At 43.9% G+C, this 21,480-nt stretch overlaps 1 protein-coding gene and 1 long non-coding RNA gene across 10 annotated transcripts in view; one reads left to right on the forward strand and one right to left on the reverse strand.

Annotated features, from left to right (window-relative positions):
- Window positions 1–21,480, reverse strand: part of DMD (dystrophin) — a 1,935,994-nt gene that overhangs the window by 904,223 nt on the left and 1,010,291 nt on the right. The window lies entirely within an intron of this gene.
- LOC122458147 lies at window positions 14,022–20,985 on the forward strand. Its single transcript, XR_006278028.1, has 2 exons — window positions 14,022–14,574; window positions 19,360–20,985. It is a non-coding gene; the product is annotated as an uncharacterized LOC122458147 (long non-coding RNA).

The following is a 21,480-nucleotide window of genomic DNA, read 5'->3' on the forward strand; positions in this document are numbered from 1 at the left end:
CCTCCAGATCATTTATGAAGATATTGAACAAAACGGGCCCCAGGACCGACCCCTGGGGCACTCCACTTGACACCGGCTGCCAACTAGACATGGAGCCATTGATCACTACCCGTTGAGCCCGACAATCTAGCCAGCTTTCTACCCACCTTATAGTGCATTCATCCAGCCCATACTTCCTTAACTTGCTGACAAGAATGCTGTGGGAGACCGTGTCAAAAGCTTTGCTAAAGTCAAGAAACAATACATCCACTGCTTTCCCTTCATCCACAGAACCAGTAATCTCATCATAAAAGGCGATTAGATTAGTCAGGCATGACCTTCCCTTGGTGAATCCATGCTGACTGTTCCTGATCACTTTCCTCTCCTCTAAGTGCTTCAGGATTGATTCTTTGAGGACCTGCTCCATGATTTTTCCAGGGACTGAGGTTAGGCTGACCGGCCTGTAGTTCCCAGGATCCTCCTTCTTCCCTTTTTTAAAGATGGGCACTACATTAGCCTTTTTCCAGTCATCCGGGACTTCCCCCGTTCGCCACGAGTTTTCAAAGATAATGGCCAAGGGCTCTGCAATCACAGCCGCCAATTCCCTCAGCACTCTCGGATGCAATTCGTCCGGCCCCATGGACTTGTGCACGTCCAGCTTTTCTAAATAGTCCCTAACCACCTCTATCTCTACAGAGGGCTGGCCATCTCTTCCCCATTTTGTGTTGCCCAGCACAGCAGTCTGGGAGCTGACCTTGTTAGTGAAAACAGAGGCAAAAAGCATTGAGTACATTAGCTTTTTCCACATCCTCTGTCACTAGCTTGCCTCCCTCATTCAGTAAGGGGCCCACACTTTCCTTGGCTTTCTTCTTGTTGCCAACATACCTGAAGAAACCCTTCTTGTTACTCTTGACATCTCTTGCTAGCTGCAGCTCCAGGTGCGATTTGGCCCTCCTGATATCTTTCCTACATGCCCGAGCAATATTTTTATACTCTTCCCTGGTCATATGTCCAAGCTTCCACTTCTTGTAAGCTTCTTTTTTATGTTTAAGATCCGCTAGGATTTCACCATTAAGCCAAGCTGGTCGCCTGCCATATTTACTATTCTTTCGACTCATCGGGATGGTTTGTCCCTGTAACCTCAACAGGGATTCCTTGAAATACAGCCAGCTCTCCTGGACTCCCTTCCCTTTCATGTTAGTCCCCCAGGGGATCCTGGCCATCTGTTCCCTGAGGGAGTCAAAGTCTGCTTTCCTGAAGTCCAGGGTCCGTATCCTGCTGCTTACCTTTCTTCCCTGCGTCAGGATCCTGAACTCAACCAACTCATGGTCACTGCCTCCCAGATTCCCATCCACTTTTGCTTCCCCCACTAATTCTACCCGGTTTGTGAGCAGCAGGTCAAGAAAAGCGCTCCCCCTAGTTGGCTCCCCTAGCACTTGCACCAGGAAATTGTCCCCTACGCTTTCCAAAAACTTCCTGGATTGTCTATGCACCGCTGTATTGCTCTCCCAGCAGATATCAGGAAAATTAAAGTCACCCATGAGAATCAGGGCATGCGATCTAGTAGCTTCCGTGAGTTGCCGGAAGAAAGCCTCATCCACCTCATCCCCCTGGTCCGGTGGTCTATAGCAGACTCCCACCATGACATCACTCTTGTTGCACACACTTCTAAACTTAATCCAGAGACACTCAGGTTTTTCCACAGTTTCGTACCGGAGCTCTGAGCAGTCATACTGCTCCCTTACATACAGTGCTACTCCCCCACCTTTTCTGCCCTGCCTGTCCTTCCTGAACACAGTCCTCTGTGTTTTCATTCCATTTTTCATTCTTATCAGATTATTTTTATGGTGTCTACTTCTTTATTTTTTGTTGCAACCTGCCATGGTACATTCCTCATTTCTACCTAATTCAGTCTCCCATTGTTGCCCTTTCACCTACGCTTTGTCACCATTTCAGGATCAGAGAGTTATATTTTTACAGCTGATTGAAAAATCAGGTGAAACATTTTTTGTTAGAATTTGCCAATTTGCTGAAATCAAAACATTTCATGGAGATGGTTCAATTTTGACCAAGTTCTAATGGCAACTGGGCTGAGGTTTCAAAACCTGCTTGGTCTCCTGCCAGCTCATATGCCTGGTTCCTTAACAGCCTGCCTTGAGGGTTTCTGGGAACCCCGGCTCATGAATCCACATCAGCCAAGTATGAGGACTGCCTCAGAGTTGGGGAGACCAGGCCTTCCAGGGACTGTGGATCCACGGTAGTCTGCCAGGATGCCTGCCCTAACTAGTGCTCCATTCCCTTTTGTAGAGAATTTTGAAATTTTAGAGGTTTGTTCCAAATTGGAGAGAAAATAAATTATGAAATATTAAAATCTCAATTTGTATTTTATACTTGTACATTTATCAGAAAAAGGGTTAAATAATAAGAGGCCACTGTATACTAACAGTGTAATCAGGAACATCCCCAAGTTGTGGCAAGAGGGGAACATCCTCTCTCTTCAGTTCTAATCAAATTCTTCCAGAACCCCTCCCCAGCCACCTGCGGGGGTGGGGGACGGACCGGGGAAGGAATCCCTTCCCTACCCCCCAACACTAGTGAAAAAACTGTGGGGGAAAAACAGTATCCTTTGCTAGGGAAAATGTTTCCTAGAGCAATACAATTAGATAAAGAAAAAAATGTGTACATCTCTCTCTCAGGATGCATCTGCACTGCATGCTTCATTCAGTGGCATGTAGAGCATATATCCTTTTTGACCCCCAACCCCGGCAAAGATATAAACAGAAGGGTGGATGGTGAGGCACAGCTTAGGCAAGTAAAGACACACCTGAAGGGTATGGCTATGTGCTCAAGCACACATTGTACGCTGCCTCTGACTATATATATGCCAAAATGGTGTGAAGTGTACACATAGCCACACACACACATGCACACACACATACAGAAAACATTGTTTTCCCATATAATTAAAATAATCTATTTAAATGGCAATTCACTTTTACTTCAGCCAAAATTAGAAGTGGTGTCACTTTTTGTTACAACAAATAATAATACTTTCTGATGCTGAAAGCAGAGAACCAAATGAAGATTGCGTGCAATTGCACACTCATTTAAAAGAACCCTTAGTTAACTAGAGATAGACCTTAGTAGCAGAATTTGGACCTGCTTACATATTTCCTGAAAGTTTCAGAGTGTGGAATAAGGGTTTTGTTTCAGCCAGTGGTAGAAATGTAGGCTCACTGTGAAGTTTGGATCCAGACCTAGACCCATACATGAACTTCAAGTTCAGATCTCACTGTAACTGTTTCAAATGGCTGCTTCAGCATAACATATCATTGATCTTGTATTACAAGATCAATGCTCAGGACTAGGTTGCAAAACTAGGTTAAATATGCACATTTGTATAAGATGTCAGTCCTCCTTTCACCAGTCTCTGACATCTCTTTCTGAATGTATCATTGTCAGCTTAAACTTAATATAGTTAAAACTAAGTTCTTTATCTTCCCTCCCAAACCTTCTTTTCTCCAGCTACACCTTCACGTCACTCAAGCCCAAATTTCTGATGATGACTCGTCCTCACTTGCCTCAGGGCAATATACAAATCATGTTGCTTCTTCCTCCTCAACATTTCTAAGATCTATCCCTTTCCTTACATCACCCCAGTCAAGTCTCTCTTTCAGGATGACATTCCATCTCAGCCCCCAAAATATCTTCCTTTTTTGACCTCTCAAGCATACATATTACCTCTTCAGTTCACACAAACTCACCCTCTTCTTTCAATCCCTCCACCGGCTCCCCACTCGTTATCAGCTGGGCTGAAGCTATTTGTACTTCTTATTGGCACCTTCAAGTAGCTTTATGTAACTCTACCCATCTCTACTCATCCAACCTGGTTGAGCTTTGTGTTGCCCAATCTCTGCCAATGTTCCCAACCTTGGCTAACAATTTGCTGCATCCTGCCAGAGACAGATAAAGGTCTCCTTGCCCCCTGGGCAAGTGGGAGGGCCGTGGGGCCAGAACTGTCGCCTTTCCATTGTTCTACCCCTTCCATCTGCGGCCCTGCCAATGGCCCCATCCAGTTCCATTTCTTCCCCCATGGCCCTGCCCCCGTTCTGTCCAAGGCCCTGGGGACATAGCAAGGAGCAAGAACTTCTCCAGCCCTGGGGCCTCAGCAGCAGGAGATTTTTCTGGGGCCACCAAATTGGACAGGGCCCCTGGGCACGGGCCCCATTCACCCATGTGGTAATCCACCACTGCCTCCTGCACAATCAGCTTTGTGTCTTCTTGAATGAGCCATTTTGCCTGATGCGATCTCCAGCATGCTCTCATCTGCAAGGCTCTTACCCTGCTCACACTGAAATACCTCAGAGACCCATTTCTGCAGTGCTACCTACAGACACTTTCTATTTGGCATGCTCCTTCCCCTAACCTCTATCTACTTGTTTCTGTCCTTAGACTACAAACTCCTTGGTGTATGGACCATCCACTCTTGAATGTCTTGACAACACACAGTGGATATAACCATATGCAAATAATAAGTAATAATACTAGGTAATAATAAATTTCCCTTGTTTAAAAAAAATCAATTTAGAAAGAAAGGTGGAAGCATATTTTTGAACTGTTCTAGTGGACCTTCAGGTGAAGGCGGTCTTCTTTTAAAAAGAGGGTCTTTTTTTCTTTAAAAAGAGAATCTGCCACAATATTATTAAACATCCTGTATTTACAGTCAGTCATATGCTGGTCACCCCCACATCACACATCTAATGCATTAAGTGACCACTCCAGGAACATGAAATAGTCTGTTAGAGGGAGACAGTCTTTTAAAATTACTATTATTTATTATTTGTATTGCCATATTGCCTAGGTGCCCCGGTTATTGACCAGGAGCCCTTTTGTTAGGTCCTGTACAAAACACAGTCCTTGCCCTCAAAAGCTTATGATCTAAGATAAAAGACAATAGATGGGTACAAACAGATTAATGGGGGAGTACAAGGAAACAATGAGGTGGTTTAGCTCAAAATTTTACTCAAATAGCTAAACTGAAAAAACACTTCGAAACTACTGGAGTTAAATGAGAATGACTGCAGGGCTGAAACCGATACAGTTATTGAAGCACTTACTGTTAGCTTTAAATAGGCTGGAGAAGGGAGGCTCGTTGGCCTGGTCACAGCAATAGAATAAAAGATAAATTAAAATTATTTCAAATTACTACACAGATCATCAAGTCTGTTTACTACAGCCTGAGGGCTGGGGCGGAGGATGGGGGTGCAAGGAGAACAAAAACAAAACCACATTCTTGCAGTTGCACACTATCTTACTTTCTGCCTCCACCCCCACACAAATCAGAGAGGCAGTTTCAACAGCAACAGCAGCAAGAACAAAAGCCATTATGTATATACTTCTGCAACATAAAAGTGCAAAAGGTATGTGAAATAAAGCATTTCTCCTTACACATTCCTGAATATTTTTTGTCTATTATTTGTCTATTTTTTTTGTCATCTGAGTCTCTGCTACTTTCAATACATAAAAAGAAAAGGAATACTCGTGGCACCTTAGAGACTAACAAATTTATTAGAGCATAAGCTTTCGTGAGCTACAGAAGTGAGCTGTAGCTCACGAAAGCTTATGCTCTAATAAATTTGTTAGTCTCTAAGGTGCCACAAGTACTCCTTTTCTTTTTGCGAATACAGACTAACACGGCTGCTACTCTGAAACCTTTCAATACATAGACATATCTAATGAGTTTTATGTTTCCATAGCATCTTTCAAATTGGGAAGGGCAGAACATGAGATTAACTTCAAATTAACCACAAAGCATATAATTCCCATTAATGTTACTGAGAGATATGTGAATGCACTGCAAGGAGAACAGACTCCATAATATTTACTCAAATGGCTCACAATGTGCTTGAAGAATCTGCATCTGAAGAAGTGGGGTTTTTACCGACAAAATCTTATGCTCAAATAAATCGGTTAGTCTTTAAGGTGCCACTGGACTCCTTGTTGTTTTTGTGGATATAGACTAACATGGTTACCCTCTGATACTTGACACAACGTGCTTGAATGTTTATCTAAATAATCCGATATTCTGAAGCCTAGCACTTTGGGCTAAAAATGTCAAAAATGCTGACTTCCCTGTGAAATCCAGTTTATCTTCTTATAGTTCCAGCCAGAAACTCTCTGAGAAGCTTACCTCTCACCTTTCAATACCTGAGGTTCTGGACAGAAACAGGAAATGAAACAACTTTTCAATTCAGAACCTTTCAAAAGGTTCTGGGAGGTGAGGATTTACAAATGAGTGAAGGTTTGGGCAGGCTAAAGTGAGGAGGCTTATTTTATATTAATAAGTGATGATGATGATGATAAATAATTTGTATTTTAAAGAGGCTTTAATGCAAGAATCTCAAAGTGCCTTACCACTATTAATAAATTAAATCTTTAACATACCTTTTAGAGAGGGATTTAATATTACAATACACTCGTCTACTTCAGTGATGAGAGCCATATAAATAAATGCTTATTCCTTTTTTATAGATGGAAAAACTTGTGACCCAGAGCTTAAAGTTACTTGCCCAAGGCCTCACAGGAACCCAGGAATATAACCCAAAACTTCTGACTCTTAGTTACATGATTCAACTACTTAGACAACTTTCCTCTCCCTCAATTTTTAGCTGAACTGATTCAATCCTATATATTTAGGCAACACTCTACCAGGTCAGTTTGAGCTTTGATACAATATCAAGGATGAAGTAGTGGTTACAATGCCAATGATTCTACCACAGTTCAAAATTAGTTCTCTGACTGCCCCATGGTTAGGCTGGCCATGGTGACTACCCTGTGACAGAGAATGTGGGGGGAAAAAAAAGGAAGGAAAACAACTTCTCAATTAGAATGTACCTAGAAAATCAGAAGGGAAAGTACATCTTTATGTTGTGCAAGTTAAGCACCTTATAGGTGACTCTATTTCCTTTCACCAGTAACTCTTGCTATGGAAACACTGTTTGTTTGGTTTTTTAACTGATGGACACAAGATGTGACAATTTGGGGAACATGCCTGTAGCACTTATGAATTCGGGTTGATTTTTATGAAGTTGTTATGAACTTGCTGTATCATGGAATGCTTGTATGGACTACAGCACATACCTACCAGTCCAGGGACAATTGAGAGTTGTTAACCTTAACTGTAATCTGACTGAACCATTGGTCTGCTAAGGAGGTTGGCTGGAGCTGGGAGAAGTTACTTTCTTTAACTTTTCTGCATGGAAGAGGAAATGGAGAGAATGGAAAAGCCCCAAACTGGACCAAAGGGCCGAGGCAACAAAGCAGGGATTTTAAAAAGGATTCCCAGAAGGAACAGAGGAGGAAGGCTTTTGGAGTGACAGAAACTTTTGGACAGAAAGAAGCATGTTTTTGTAGCAGGGGGGTATTGTTTCATGGCAGTCCAGCCAAGGCCAGAAAAAGTTAATTGGCCTGAAAAGGCTCCATGATTCTAAAGAGAAGTCATGAGCTGCAAGCAACGGATCCTGGACATCAAGAAGGCCTTTTCCCAAGCGCAAAGAACTTTCCAAAGACAGGGAAATGCATATCAGTGTGTATATTATTTTGTATACATCTGTGTAGCTCTTGTGCTGGTAAGCAAAGAGTAATGGTGTTCTAGCATCCTGTTAAAGTCTGTTGGTGTCCCCTGAAGAGGAAACTGCAAACCGGAAGGCTCACACCTTTGGGGCGATTCTGGAGAATGCGCAAGAGCTGCTGTGAAGGCTTGTGAGAGATGACCCTAGTTTCAGGGCCTAGGAGCCTGGAGTCCCCAGTGCCGAGAGGGGTGTCAGACAGGAGGTCTACACCTGGAGTGTGTGCCTGGAAACACCTACCAGGAACAGTGCATACACTATGCCCAGTCCAGCAAGCTAAAGGCATGTGGCATTCAGAGTTTGGATCCCATCACAGCCATAAGATGAGTGTCCAACAAGGGGGACCTGAACTAGAGCTGTAACAAACTGAACTGAACTAAGGGGAACTTGAGGGAGGAGCGGAGGGGACACAAAGGATGAATTTACTAAGAATGTTTGACAGAGTTAATACAGAATGATATGTGCTGGGAAAAGGTGTTCACATCTGCTGCTTATTCAGAAGCAAAATGTTCTCTCTTAACTGCTGTGTGCCACAACCTTCAGGGCAAGCACTTGGCAACTCAACTAATAATGAGATAGTAAGTGGTTTAAATTGATGATGTGTGTTGTCACTTACTCTTCTATCAATCCAGTATTTGTCCCTTGAAGTTTCTAACAGGACAGCAACAGTGTTAGCACTGAAATGTCTATGAAGCTTCTGAGACAGTAAGCTTCTGTGCTGCAAGTTATCATTACACATGTGCTGAAAAATACAAGCCCAAAGTTTTTTTGCTACTCAGACCTAACAACTAAAAGTGTATATGTAGCGGAAACTCATTCCAGACCCCGGTCTATTACGCCCTTCTTAGAGTCCTGCACTTTGCTAACTACTTCCGGCCCTGCTCCTTTTGTCTCTTTCTATTTCTTACAACTGTTTCTTGTTTCAGTGATGCCTCATCTGCTTGGAACAGCCTTCTTCTGTATGTCTAGCAGCAGCCTCCCTTCCCTCCTCATGACACACGTCCATCAGCTAGCTCTCCTGCACTAATCTAGGTTCACATATGGCTGTGGTAATGATTTAAAGTAATTAATTGTTTTTTAAAGAAAACCTAAGGATTACTGTAAGATTAAAAATTTGGCAGCCATGGTCATAGCAGTCTCAGGAATACTTAAGATAGACAGAAGAAAGAGTCTGTAACCCTTAATACACAAACAACAAAAACACTCCTTGGCACAGGGCCTTTGCCTTATTTCCCTGTCAGCAAAGCACCATGCACAACGACGGCACTATGCAAACAATAACAGAAGCCTGCAAAATTGACTTTGGTGATGCAAAAATATAAATGGAGCTTACCTCTAAGACAAAAAAGGTCTAATTTTACATACATAAAGAGTTTTAAGTTAGTTAACTAGAACTCTACAAATCAACCTTATTTCAGTTGCTATTTTCTAATAAATGCCAACATGATTGCTCACAGGACCAACCTGTTTTCCTGTTTTCAATAGGAGCAGGAATAGTCCATAAGCAGCACTGTTGACTGCTTTTCAGTGGGACTTCATATTACAGATCACTTCAGTACTTGCAACTGAGATGTGGGGAATGAATTATTATGCCAGCTGAGAAACTAAGTACCTTTATATTTACATATAATACTACAGATCAGATAAGACAGAAAAAATTAAGAGGGGACAAACTGGTTTGGTAATTTAAACATGAACATTCACAATATTTCTTGAACTGAATCTAAACTTTATTCTGGTTCAGGAAAGTTTTAGTAAGGGAACAGAGGGAAAATCACAGCTTATTCTGGAAAATTAAAAATGGCAAGGAACTGAAATGACGGATTAAAGTCTCCCAGAAGAGGGGTGGCTGTCTTCTTCTGACACAGAGCGCAGGAGCAGGTCATAAGCACTCTAATGGGGTGAATAGGCCGTCTTACTATATTTTGTTTGAAAAGACTTGAAAATCAAGGGGAGCAAACATCTAAACCTGGGCAGATAACTGATTTTTGTAGTTCAGTGCAATTCCAAAAAATTGGGAGAGCAAATCATTAAGTGATGACTCCATTTTTTTCCCAAAGTTTCAGTTTCAGCAAACAAATAAAAAATGAGATTTTTTAATTTAAAACAAAATGAAAAAATTTAAATGAAAATTCATTTCAAATAAAAATATTGAAACATTTTGTTTAGAAAATGTCAAAATGTAATGTTTTTATTTTTTCAGATTTTTTTCCCGGGGATGGTTTGCAACTGAAACAATTTAGAGAATTCAACACAAATTCTTGGAATGTTTTGGCCCACCCAAATCAGCATTTTTCACTGAAAAAAGTTTTGCTTGAAAAATATCTCCCAGTTCTACAAACACATTTTGGACTGAACACCCACAAAGCTGAAGGGGAAGAACTAAGAGTCAGTCACTTCCCTGGAAAGGAAGACCAAGACATCCCAAGACAACCACACAATACATTTGGGGAGCAAAACCATGTTGAGAAGGGGTTTGTGTAGGGATGAAGGATGGATGGGAAGAGGAAGGCCGCAAAGTTTCATACATACCCTGAAAAATCTGAATATTTTGAGGTGTGTATAAAGCACACCTGCAAATCTTTCAAGATTCGCCCATCACTATCCAAAATATCATGTTTATTCAACATTTCTTGATCAGGGATTTAGTGTATAATTCTCAAAATGACAGCATTCCTTATTGTCTAAGGAAACAACTTACATTGTAAGCATACAATAAATAGTAGAGGGGGATTCAAATTTCTTCAGTAGCGTCTCTAATTCAGATCATGTCTTGCCTCAGAAAATGCCTCAGTGACAGAGGCTTCTCACGATACACCTAATTATTGCTCAATCTACAGAGAATATCTGCAACAGACTTCATAGGGATGTTACCAATTAGATCCAACATGAAGTGCTAGGTCCCTTTTCAAATGTTACAGCAGTGGCTTTCAACTACTGACATTCAAATGTAGGCCTCGTCTTCAGACTACTTCTTTAAAAATGTATGTATCTGACCTGACTTTTGCATTTCTTGAGATAAAAATCATGCTCTGAATACTCTGGTTTTCATGGCAGTTAATTTGAATATAACTGTTATTCCAAAGTACAAGGGATGATTATATTCTACTGATTTTTTTTAATGAGGAGCTAACCGTACTGAAAGTCCTTTGGCAGGGTGAACTGCAAAATTGGCTTCTTTTATATGTCTATATTATGAAGATATTAAAGCATACTGAACTGCTTTCCTTCTTGAACTAGCTCAGATAAGTCAAGTTTCTGTATTGTTTGAACCCAGTGATCGAATCAGTGAAGCAGTGTGTACAAAGTTCCTCAGAGCTCAGTTACTCTGTCTCACTGCAATCATTATAAATATTCCACTGGATAGCCAGACATGTAGTTAATGAAAAATTTCAAAACTTGGGATGAAAGATACTCTCTTGCTATGAGACATCACTTGTTTCCAGAAACAAAACAAATATCTGACTCTGACTTCTGACAGCATCTGTGTGGCCTTTTCTTGCACTAAATTATACCCTGATGTTCGCAAAAAGAAAAGGAGTACTTGTGGCACCTTAGAGACTAACGAATTTATTAGAGCATAAGCTTTCGTGAGCTACGCTCACTGCATTCGATGAAGTGAGCTGTAGCTCACGAAAGCTTATGCTCATATAAATTTGTTAGTCTCTAAGGTGCCACAAGTACTCCTTTTCTTTTTGCGAATACAGACTAACACGGCTGCTACTCTGTACCCTGATGTTAACATTCATAGAAGAGTCTGTCAAATAATCCATCCTTTTAAACAAATCGTACAAAAATAACTGCCAAGTTAAATTAGAAACAATCAAAGCCTGCTTGGTTAGCATATGCAGGGCTGCTACAAAACAACCTTATGTACAACAAATCTGATAACTAAGGGAGCAACTAATTTAGGGAGCAAATTCTGTCCCTAAATACATTTTATCTACTCCTCTGAAGTCAATAACAGTTTCATGATGTGTATGAAGATCAAATTTTGAACCTAATGTTCCCAAAGTAGAAAAACATGGCAAGCCTTAGCATTCTAAACCTTCTCCTTGCAATAAGGTTACAAACAGGTCAAAAAGCTACTGCACTGGAAAAAATAGTTTAAGAGAATACCTAATGGTATAAGCCTTGACTGACTATTTATGTCTGGATCTCAGAAGGCTTACTGATAAATGAATGAGACCAAATATTGACAAGGCATACAGCAGGTCACTAGCTAGAGGATTTATTCCATTTGATACCATTTCATGTGAGATGTAAATGGTGAAAAGAAAGGGAAGGTTTGTTCCTTCCTCCTGTAGAACTTCCAAACTCTATAGGTGAGACTCTCTCTCCAACTCCCTTTCATCTCCCCCTCTCCTGAGCTTTGCTCCCTACTCCACCTGTGATGCTTACACTGTGAGGCTGGTCTCTTTCTGTGCCATTCAGCACTGTCCTTCCACAGCACTTACCTCTTCAGATTTGTAATTCAGAACATGCAAATAGGCAATTGCCCTTTCTAAGGACTGAAAGAGACTCAGTATCAGGACACCAAGCTAAAAATGCATTTCCTGAATTGTAACAGACTTACAGAGATGGATGTCTTGATACTTAAACATTAGTTGTGTAGGTAAGAAACCTGTGTGAAAGACACCATCTTCCATAATTGTATTGGCAATTCTTTCTGACCAGGTATTAGGCTTTTAATTAGTTGGTCCATTATTTGCTTATATACATGAATAAAAACTCAGTATGAAATTGTACCATTGTAACATAGTAACAGAACAAAACGTGTAAGTAGAGCATAAAAGATACAGAGTGGAATTTTTAATGAACATATAACACTTAAGGAATTGTGAATTTATTTCCTGTAATGTCTTTTACATGTCCCGACGCTACAAAAACATTCATCTAATTATTCTCATTCTATGCTTCTCACTAGAATTCTCCCTATATTTAGGTATTGCAAGAAAAAAAACAAGCAAAACAAGTAATGAGTGATTTTATAAGAACAATTGACAGGATTCAGGTATCCATCACTGCCATTGTGTTCTGTTTTTTAATCTGGGGATACAAGTTTCATAGGGCTATAATGACTCATTCCAGAAACAATATTTAATAGAACACGTACAGTAACTTTAATCACAGTTGTATAGCACAGTGCCATTATAAGAGGCATATCTGTGCATCTTTTCTGAGTGTGCATTAAATTAGAAGCTACCTGAGATGAATTTGAATATCTGTGAATCCTATAGGGAACCTCAGAGATATGATTAATAAAGAAATGCTCACTTTCCCATGCTTTTCAAATGCTGAATAAATGAGGAAGCATAGTTATATTTTTACCATTGTGTTTTTAGATCGATTAAAAAAAGACATATGCAGCTCACAGATTTAAAAATAAAAATTGCAAAAATAAGCTGTTACAAAACTAAAACCAATAGCTGTGCTTCCACATATATTCCACATATCCTGTTCCCTCTGCACTCTACAAAACATAGAGCTAACCAAACCTATTAGTTGCCTTCTAGCTAAAGCTAAGAGGCATGTCTCTGTCTTCATATTTTTTTTATCCATATACTCCCTTTGTTTTCCTAGCTTTCTTCTTGCATTGGCACCCACTTTACCAGCATTTTTTAACAGGTTCTTCCCTCTTCATAGAATCATAGAATATCAGGGTTGGAAGGGACCCCAGAAGGTCATCTAGTCCAACCCCCTGCTCAAAGCAGGACCAAGTCCCAGTTAAATCATCCTAGCCAGGGCTTTGTCAAGCCTGACCTTAAAAACCTCTAAGGAAGGAGATTCTACCACCTCCCTAGGTAACGCATTCCAGTGTTTCACCACCCTCTTAGTGAAAAAGTTTTTCCTAATATCCAATCTAAACCTCCCCCATTGCAACTTGATATCCAATCTAAACCTCCCCCATTGCAATCTTTTCTTCCTTATTTTTGGGTTCTATTCTTGGTCACCTTTTCTCTTTCTAGAGCCATGTGGGGAGATTATAAATACCATCTCTAAACAGATAACTCCCCAAATCATTTCCTTTAACAACAATCTCTCACCCTCCATCAAGTCTTATGTTTCTAGCTGTCTTGCTGACATCTATTCTTGGCCATCCTGATACCATATCCAATTTATTCTCTAGAAATCTGAACTTCTATTCTTTTATCCTAAATCCTTTCCCCCATTTCTTTGGCAATCTCCACTGACAAATACAAAATTCTTATTTCTCAACAATCTTGTTGGGGACACTGGGCATGGCCACTAGCTAACATGAGGGAATGGAAGACCACGAGTGTTGATGAAACCTCCTCGCTCTAGGCCCAGGTGACCTCAGGCCCCTCCACCCGGAAGCACTCGCAGCAGCCATGCTGAGGATTTTGCAACAGTTTGTTGCAAGCGCAAACTGGCTGAAACTAGATTAGGTCAGATATGTCAAACAATGCCGAACAAAACCAACTCCATATATGGTTAAATAGATGGTATGAGGGAAAAGGGAACTAGCTGGTATTCCAGATTGGCTATATGGATAATCAGGGCAGCTTGCTATTGGATAAGTATGTTGAAGAAAGAATGTATAAAAGTATGTGTAACTACTTGCTCTGGTGTGTAGGATTTGAGATTGTTGTCTCCCTGTACCACTTGAAGCTTCAAATAAACTTTTCTATTCTCCACCCTGTTGTGATTATTGGGCGACGCACACCGGGCAACGAACCCTGCTGTTGCTTGCCTCGGGCACTCTGTGCCGGCAACAGTTTTTGGCACCCAACATGGGGCTCGAGGCTTCTACACAAGCCTTGCCCGAATCCCTTGCGGAGACCAGTGGGTGAGAACCCCGATCGACGCCTAGTGCACACTGGTGCGATTACCGGGGCCTCGGAAGGGCATAGCCCAATCAGCCCCATAGGGCACAACGGTGCAACACGCCTGATAAATGGAGAAGTGCCGCGGGCGACGGTGGGGAACCGGTTCTTCGGATAAGGTAGAAACCTCTTGAAATCCAGATTGTCTGCTCTGTTGAACCTGGGGACGCCCAGAGTTACCCTGTAGGCATGGGACAGGGACAGAGCTCGGGAGGTAGGGCACAGTATATGCCCCTAGAGTGTATCCTAGCAAATTGGAAAATATATGGATTGGATCCGATGACTAAGAATAAATTAAAACGATATTCTGTATGGTTGACTGGCCTCAATATCAACTAGAGGACCAGGAGCGGTGGCCACCAGGAGGGTCAATTAATTACAACACGATCCTCCAGTTACTCTTGTTCTGTCAGCAAACGGGGAAATGGAATGAACATCTGTATGCGCACTTGTTTCTGGCTTTGTGTACTCGAACAGGTTTCAGAGTAGCAGCCGTGTTAGTCTGTATTCGCAAAAAGAAAAGGAGTACTTGTGGCACTTAGAGACTAACAAATTTATTAGAGCATAAGCTTTCGTGAGCTACAGCTCCTCGAACAGATATCTTACAGTGATGTAATTTGACTCTGACTGGTTCGGTAGTGGCTAATGTTGGTCCCCAGACCCCCACCCCAACTGTAATGGCAGATCCGGTGTCCCCTTCGGCCCCTACACCCCCACCTTCTAAGTCCCCAACTGTTGGATTATATCCTTTACTCACCGAAACTAAAAATCTCCCATACTGCAATGACAGGCGTCTGGCCACGACTATGCAGGTCTATACTCATGTGCCCTTTAACCTTGTGGATTTGGCTGCTTTCAAAGCACAGGCAGGGAGTTTTCCACCAACCCAAGCAGGTTTATTTCAGTTTTTGAGGGGTGTCTTAGCAGCCATAAGCTGGATTGGGATGATTGTAACATCCTCCTGAGGTTGAAAGACAACAGGTCGTGTCCAAAGCAAGGGAGGAGGCACAGAGACGGTACGACTGGGACTGTAATAATATCCCTGACCCGGATGAGCAAGTCCCCCGAGCAGACCCAGGTGGAATCCAAATGATCCTGCAGCTATGACCTGCCTTACCTCCTATAAGGAGTTGCTTTTGCATGTCCGACATAATAATTGGGCAAAACCGTATGAAGTAATGCAGGCTCTAAAGGAAAGCCCAGGGGCCTTTCTACAGTGTATTTGGGACACGATTCGACAGAACACCAATGCAGACCCCGATGATCAGGCAACTAAGGCAATCACTAAGGGAATTTTTACGAGCCGAGCAGCCCCTGATATTAAGAGAAAGTTACAGAAAAAGGAGGATTTAATGGGCATGACCATGACACATATCTTAGAGACCGCGAACCGAGCTTATAGTCTGAGAGAGGCAGAAAAGGAGAAAAAGCAAGTTAGAATGATGGTAGTGGCGGTACAGGCCGGCACTAAAGGAAGTGGCCAGGGAGGAAGGGGCCGTTGACGTGGACATCTGGGCCTGCAGGAGAGATGACTGGGTCGCAACCGGTGTGCCTTGTGTCAACAAGAGGGACACTGGAAGAATGAGTGCCAGAGAAGAAAGAAAAGGGGGGGCACCTATCTGATGGCGGTGGAGGAACAGGAATAGGAGTGTCAGGCGAGATGGACCGCCCTGCCCCCAGAACCCCGGGTAAAGATGCGGGTGGGAAGTTCGGAAATAGATTTTTTAGTGGACTCTGGAGTGACATGAACTGCCATAATCCAATCCCTTCAGTTGCCGGTAGGGGATTCACTTACCGTGGTGGGCGCCACAGACAGAGGCACCAAGTGCCCAATGTATGTCCCAGCGGAATGCGCTTTGGGAAACAGGACTATATCCTACAAGCTGGTCTATCTCCCCGAGTGTCCGACGCCTCTGCTGGGAGGGATCTGCTTTGTCACCTAGGCGCCACCCTGCAGTTTACTCAAGATGAAATAACCCTTACCCTACCCCCCAAGAATGCGTGGATCATGACCCTTGCAGTTGAGCCCTCAGCTATGCAAGCCCCAGAATGGAACCTGTGGAAGACCAGGCGTACCCCTATAGTGTGGGCAGCGGGGGTCCCAGGAAAAGCTACCCACCAAGCCCCTGTTAAGGTTCAGCTCCTGCCAGGAAAAGGCCTGGTGCGAATCAAACAGTATCCAATTGTGAAGGAAGCCAGAGAAGGTTTACAGGACACTATAGATTGATTCCTAACATATGGAATCCTCCGGGAATGTCAGTCAGCCTGGAACACTCCCATCCTGCCCGTATGAAAACCCGATGGCACATATCGCTTGGTACAAGATGTAAGGGCGGTTAACAAACGGGTTAAAACTCTGCACCCTCTGGTTCCAAATCCGTACACCTTACTGGCTTCTGTAGGAGGCCAGCATACCCATTTTTCGGTCCTCGATTTGAAAGATGTGTTCTTCGCTATTCCCACAGATACCCCATCCCAAGAAATCTTTTCCTTCGAGTGGGAGGACAAAAAAAGGGTTAAAAAGCAACTATGCTGGACAGTATTGGCCCAGGGATTTAAAATCCCCCCACCCTTTTTGGCCAGGCTTTAGCCAGAGATCTGGAAGAGTGGAACAACGAGGAGGGGCTCTTCTTCTTCAATATGTAGATGATTTGTTAATTGCTATAGTGGGCCTAACCTCATGCCTTAAAGCCACTGTGGGTCTCCTGAACTTTATTGGCCTCCGAGGATATTGGGTATTGAGAAGCAAGGCTCAAATTGCCCTCCCGATGGTACACTTCCTGGGGTTCCACATAAGGCAGGGGGAGCGTCAGCTCTCCAGTGAAAGAAAGGAGGCTGTCTGCCAGGTTCCCATTCCGATTAATTGTAAATGACTCAGAGCCTTCCTGGGCATGGCAGGGTTCTGTCGAATGTGGATCCCGGAATTTGGACTGTGGGGTAAACCCCTGTACAATTGCGTAAAAGGAGCAGATCATGACCCCTTCAATTGGACCCCAGAGGCCAACAGGGCATTTAAAATCTTGAAAAGGAAGTTGATGGAAGCTCCAGCTCTGGGCCTGCTGGATCTCGCTAAGCCGTTTCAGTTGTATGTACATGAATGAAAGGAGGTGGCCCTAGGAGTACTCACACAGTTGGTGGAAGCATGGAAATGTCCCGTGGCCTATTTCTCTAAGCAGCTGGACCAAGTGGCAAAGGGATGGCCAGCATGCCTACGGGCAGTTGCAGCCACAGCCATGATGCTTGCAGAAGTTGAGAAACTAACTTTGGGAGGGAAATACAAATATATACCCCTCATATGGTCCGAGCCTTATTGGATGCGAAGGGAGGCCTTTGGCTCACCCAGGCTCGGATGGCTAGATATCAGGCCAAACTTCTAGAGAACTCTGAAGTCACCTTACAGTCTTGCCCCTCCCTTAACCTCTTACCGGAGACTGAGGAACAGGAACATGATTGTTTAGAGATCATAGATGCCCAATACTCCAGCTGTCCGGACTTAAAGGATATACCCCTCCCAAATGCAGATCATGAGTGGTACACTGATGGTAGCAGTACTGTGATAGATGGGCAAAGGAGGGCGGGTTATGCTGTTGTGACCCTCCATGACACTGTGGAAGCCGAGGGTTTGCCCGCTGGGACCTCTGCCCAGCTGGCCAAACTAGTCGCCCTGACCCGTGCACTCGAACTGTCAAAAGGAAAGCGGGTCAACATTTTTACCGATTCAAAATATGCTTTTGGAGTGCTACATGCCCGTGTTGGCCTATGGAAGCAAAGGGGAATGCTGACGGCTCAAGGCTCCCCAGTCAAGTATGGACCCCAAATCCTCTGGCTCCTAGAAGCTGTACAACTCCCCTCGGAAGTGGCGGTGGTACACTGTAAAGCCCATCAAAGGGAAGATCAAGATGTGGCCAAGGGTAATGCCCGGGCAGATAGAGAGGCTAAACATGCTGCCACCCTGATATCCCCTCAGACTGAGAACGCCCATATTCATGCCCTTATCCCATCAGTGGGGGAGCTTCTGACCCCTCAGTACTCTGGGGAGGAGAGACAGCTAACCGACAAACTCGGTCTCCAGGAAAAGAGGGATGGCTCCATTCCCCACAAGGAAGGTCCTCCTATCGAAGGGCCTGATCCGGCCAGTACTGCAGAAATTACATCAAACCACTCACACTGGCAGGGAAGCACTTATCCAACTGATGGAAAAATACTTTATAACTTCCGGACTCCGATCCCTGGCTACCCAAGTACAAGCGGACTGCTTAGTCTGCCAAAAGAATAACCCCCAACCAGGACATCCAGGGCCACCCGCTGCCCTGGAACCCACTCCGGGCCCCGGACGGGTGTGGCAAATAGATTTTACTGAGTTTCCCCGGACCCAAGGGTACAAATATCTCCTTGTCTAAGTGGATCGATTCAGTGGATGGCCAGAAGCCTTCCCATGCCGTAATTGCACTGCCAAAACAGTGGCCCTCAAGTTTGTTAAGGAGATCATTCCTCGCTTCGGACTCCCCCAGTGAATGGAATCTGACAACGGGACACACTTCACGTTAAAGATCATCCAAAGCATCTCGTATGCCTTGCAGATCCCCTGGAAACTCCATACGCCCTGGAGACCACAAGCCAGTGGCGTAGTGGAGCACACCAATCAGACCCTTAAACGACATCTCTCAAAAGTGTGCCAAGAGGCCTCCCTGCAGTGGCCTGATGCTTTGCCCCTCGTCCTGCTCCGCATCTGTGGTCTCCCAAAGGGCAGATTAGGCTTAGTCCTTTTGAGATTATGTTTGGAAGGGCATGGCCTATGAATGGCACACCGGTTCTGTCAGGGGAGTGGGAGTTGGGGAGTTGGGTAATGATTTTTGTCTCAAGTATATGTGTTCCCTGTCTGCTGTTCTTTTGTCTCTTCACAGGTATACTAAAGATTCCCAGCCTCTCCCCTTGGACTCTCCTGTCCACTCCTTACAGCCCGGCGACTCCGTGCTTGTTCGTACCTGGAAAGATGAGCATCTCCAGGAAAAGTGGAAAGGACCCTACACCGTCCTGCAGATCTCCCATACGGCGGCAAAGGTCGAGGGACACAAAAACTGGATCCATCAGTCTCATCTGAAAGCAGTACCCACGCCCTCGTCAGCAGAGCAGTGGACTGTCCAAACCGTTGACTCCTCATCTAGTGATGATCTCGGGCTAAAGCTATTGTTTAAGAGACACAAACAGCGGGCACCTTAACGCCAAAATGGGCCCACCCAGGAACTGGAAACCCTGGGCCGGAAAGACTCCGGTAATGATTAGTTGGGTAATACTGTTATTCTCTGTACTGTTATTTCCAAATTGTGCATATCGGGAGCATAACTCCTTTGTTTTACTTGCTCACCATCTTGCTACTTTAACAAACCAGACTGATTGCTGGGTGTGTGCTCTGACTCCACTGTCCCCCAAAACAGGAATGCCCCTTGTCATGCTGCCCTTAACCCTAGCAGAATTAGCCGCCACCAAAGAGCAGAAAGACTTGCCGTTCTGAAACAAGACCTCTTTGCAGCAAGCCACCGACCAGGACCAGGAGTATTCAATTGCAGTGCTCAATGAAGGAGTATTTTGTTTTACCCGAAACCAATCTGATCACTATGGGCGTCCTGTGGGAAAGAGCTCCTGTGTTATTACACAGTGGGTCGATGGGTATTGGATAAAGACCAAGAGGGGAGGTCAGCAGTGTGGGTGTAATGGTTCCTCCCCTTTTGGGGAAACTCTTACGAATAATCTTACCACAAAAGGAGGGTCAGGAAATATAAATTGCCGTTCAGTTAATATCTCCAATATAGCAGGCCAATGGTGGGTTTGCAGCAGTCCCTATGGCGAGTGCAATTTGAATGGCACAACTAGAAACACCCCCGCTTGTAACCAATCAGGAGGATGGGAAGCCCCCCTAGGGGCATATGAACTGTTTGGAAGAGCAGCCTTAAATATCCAAGGAACTCCCCCTAAGAGACAGTCCTTACTGGGCCCTACAGGGTCACTATTTCGTATGTGGCCGAAAGGCTTACAAAGTGCTGCCAGCCAATTGGACAGCTAGCTGTTATATAGCTCATGGAGTTCCTCATCTTTCGATAACTACCACACTGCCCAAAGGAAAGATTAACAATGCCCGAGATACCTCTGTTGAGTCACGAGAAGAGACCCTGCGGCGACTCAATGCGGCATTGGAGGGCAATGTTAAGAATCCCCTCACAACTGAAAACCTTGTAGGGTGCTCTATACTGGGAATAGCGCCACTGTTTACTGGGCCGGCCATGGCATGCATAGGCCGCTATACTGTAAGGCTTCAAATGGTACTTGAGAAAATCGCCTTAGCGTTAGAGGACTCGATTAGTGATTTAGGGTCGGCAGTAAAAATATTAAATAAAGAGGTACAGCAGCTCAGGACGTATTCCCTCCAAAATAGGCTGGCTTTGGACTACCTCTTGGCATCCCAAGGGGGGGTTTGTGCCCTCGTCAGATCCCGATGTTGTGTATATGTAAATGATAGCAATTATGAGATCTATGATAAGGTGGTACAAGCTGAGGCCCATGCCCGAGCCGGAGCACAGAGAGTGAGAGCGATTGGTTGCAAACCTTGTTTTCAGGAGGGGGTTTGTCGTCTTGGCTTGGTGGTTTATTTAGCCTATTATTGAAACTTCGCCTTCCTGTATTGGTTGTACTGATGGTGTTATGTTGTGCAGTATCATGTGTCAGGACCCTTTTGAAAATTTGGTAATTCATTCTCTTCAGGGCTATCACAAAGTGCTTATGCAAAGTCCCATTGTAAAAAGATAAGTAGCCCAACTGAGAAAACTCGGAGCCAAGGCTGTTGATTATTCTCAAAGGAGGGAATTGTTGGGGACACTGGGCATGGCCACTAGGTAACTCGAGGGGATGGAAGACCACGAGTGTCGACGAAGCCTCCTCGCTCTAGGCCCAGGTGACCTCAGGCCCCTCCACCCAGAGGCACTCGCAGCAGCCATGCTGAGGATTTTGCAACAGTTTGTTGCAAGCGCAAA

Source organism: Dermochelys coriacea, chromosome 1 (genome assembly GCF_009764565.3).
Source record: "Dermochelys coriacea isolate rDerCor1 chromosome 1, rDerCor1.pri.v4, whole genome shotgun sequence".
NCBI classification, from domain to species: Eukaryota; Metazoa; Chordata; order Testudines; family Dermochelyidae; genus Dermochelys; species Dermochelys coriacea.